Genomic DNA, 3075 nt, shown 5'->3' with positions numbered 1-3075 from the left:
TTTTGCCCAAAAGAAGAAAATAAGAGAAATATGCAGGTCTCCTTTTGGCAAATCCTTTGAGCCTTGCAAGTGCACACAAAATGTGATAATTTATGTCCAACATGAAAAGAACCTGTTCCAGTAGCAGAATTTTAATTGTTTTACTCAGGCAGCAAATAATTAACATCTTTACTCCAAAAATACAATGAGTAAATTACCCCCCAAAAAATTTAAATTACACATTAAATCAATTTTTAATGCTTACAGAGATTTCAGGAATAAAATATACTCATAATTCTGCTATTTGCCACTTGTCTTCTTTTTCTTTACCATTCCTTTCTTAGCCAACCTCTCATCACCACAGATATAACTGTTACTTGAACTTCCGATCCATTTTTTCACATTTATCTTTCCAGTAAACATATTTTCTGAATTTAACCCTCAGATATGCTCTTCCTGGTGTCTGCCACAAATCTTATTCTTCCTTTCAGGACCACTAACCAACAACTCTAATCTTCTCATGTCTCTTTATGCTTTTTTTTCATACGTAGGTTTTCCCAGTGACAATTTTTCTTGCCAACCTGGATAAATTCCACTACCATCTAGATCAAATATCAAGGAAATCTTTTTCTATACCACTTTTCTTATTGTCTATGGATTTTCTTGACCTAATTAACTTAATGCTACTTTAAGGTGAATTTTTCTCATCACTATACAAGTTATAAACAGAAAACAATAAAATGAATAAACAGAAACCACATACAAGTTATAAACAGAAAACAATAAAATGATCCTAGACATTCTTACAATCACAGGGTTTTAGGGTCACCATTTATAACTTTCTGTGTTAATCAAAACTTATTCAGTGGCAAATGACAGATATTCAGACCATCTTAATAAAAAAATAATGTATGGTATTGTTTAGCTGAGACATAGGGGAAACTGGCTTCAGAAAAGCCTGGAACTAGAGTTCAAAAGTTGACTTAAGGGAGCTCCCTCTCTTTTTATTGTTTTTTTGTTTTCTTGTTTTTTGGGACAGGGTCTCACTCTGTCGCCCAGGCTGGAGTGCAGTGGTACAATCGCAAATCATTGCAACCTCAACCTCCTGGGCGCAAGCAATCCTCCCACCTCAGCCTCCTGAGTAGCTGGTACTATAAGTACATGCTACTATGCCTGGCTAATTAAAAAAAAAAAAAAAAAGTTGCAGAAACAGGGTCTCACTACATTACCCAGGCTGTTTTCAAACTCCTGGGCTCAAGTGATCCTCCCACCTCGGCCTCCCAAAGTACTGGAATTACAGGCATGAGCCACCATGCCCCCTCTTTCTCCATTTTTAAGCTCTACTTCACTCTCTGTGTTCGAATTCTTTGCTCTGACTACAGATGGATTTCATTTATGCAGCTACTGAAGATGGCCATCAGTAGTTCTTAATTTCCATTATTTATATTAACAAAAGGAAATAGATGTTTATTTTATAATTATTATCAGTCTGCCTGGGCCAGTGCTCACATTTTGGACTAATCACTATTGCCAAAGACACAGAACAGTATCTCTGGCCAATCTTAGGATCCATGCCTGGTGAGGGGAGAGGACATATAACATTAACTGACAATCTCATTATACTTATGGAACGGGGTTTATCAGATTCCCCACAAAAGAAATGCTGAGTTTACAAAAACCCACGTTTCCTCACTACATTCCACCTTAAGCTGCCAAGCATCTATGTGCATTCCTTCCTATAAATACAGAATATTACTGCTTATAAAAATAAACTATCACAAAAAGAAATAGCAACTAAAGGGTGACAACACCAACTCTCATCCATTACTGCATCAAACGGAAGTCCTAGCATCACTTATGTGTGTAATTTATTTTTCCCCTCCTGAGCTTGAGCTCAGCTGAAAGATAGACAAAGGAGTCAGACAGATATCAAAATAAACATTGCTAATTAAAATCAAAATAGGAAATGTAGCTTTAGCCCTGAGTCAAGGACTTGCTATTACTTCTCTCCTGAATTAATCAGAATTATTCAGAGTCCCAGGGTGGGGCAGACAGCAGCAGGCCTTCCCTAGCAGGTACAGGGCTTGTTTTCAGCTTACCATATGGCCAAGAACCAACCGAAACAGATGTTCTCCAAAATCAAAAACATCCTATAGAGAACAGAGGGAAGAAGACGAGCCCTGCATGCTCAGTTTCTTCAATCAATCTCATTTTCATAAGTTGGTTCTTCTGCCCATGGAGGAAGCCCATGATTGAGGAGACAGAAAAACCAGGTATGTTTTACTCTAATGACAGTTCTCCACACGGAAATATGGAAAAATGAGAATAAAATCGTTTCATCCTGAATAGTAAAGAACAGATATTTCTCTTCCAAGAGCATCAACCTATGATTAAATGATATCTGGAAATCAAAAGTAAAGGGAAATTATAAAAGAGGATATCAAGTGGTGGTAGGTTGTTATATGGTAACAGATAACCTGAAAATCTCAGTGGCTTACAAGAGCTTTTGGTTTATTTTTTGTACCCTCTGAATTTCCATCAGTGGTCATCTAGGGAGTATGGGGTTGCTCTGTTCCCTGTCAGTGCCATGACTATGGGGCCCTAGGAATTACCTTATATACCTTATATGTTGAACTTTCATAGGCTCTTGTTCTCCCAAATAAGGATTTCTCTGTATTCTGACTCTATTAAAAGCATGTCAGCCCAACAGTCTGTTGAATTTCTTGCAATGACATTGGCTAATAATTAAAACCATAAATCTTGGAGGATCCTGACCTTAGCAAGAAGCCATAACCTTCTGCTCATAATCCTAGGCTTTAGGATAACTACTTCTATCTTGACTTTCCACAAAATGTTGCTGTGTTGAGGCAGACACAATCTGCTCCTTTGTTCCAAATTGCATCCTAGTGAATGGTGCTTTATCATGAGGGTGATTATAAACTGTACCATGCAATGAGTACACACAGGGTAGGAGCAGAAGTCTTTGTGAAAGATTCTTTAATTTATTTGGCTCTTTCTGAGTCCCATTCTTATTTCCTATTGTGGTTTCCATCTTCTATTTGCATCAGCTTCTGAGTGCTAGAGAGAATTTAAATT

This window comes from Piliocolobus tephrosceles, chromosome 13, assembly GCF_002776525.5.
Source record: "Piliocolobus tephrosceles isolate RC106 chromosome 13, ASM277652v3, whole genome shotgun sequence".
NCBI lineage: Eukaryota > Metazoa > Chordata > Mammalia > Primates > Cercopithecidae > Piliocolobus > Piliocolobus tephrosceles.
The sequence above is the reverse complement of the archived record's forward strand: the minus strand, read 5'-3'. Positions refer to the sequence as shown.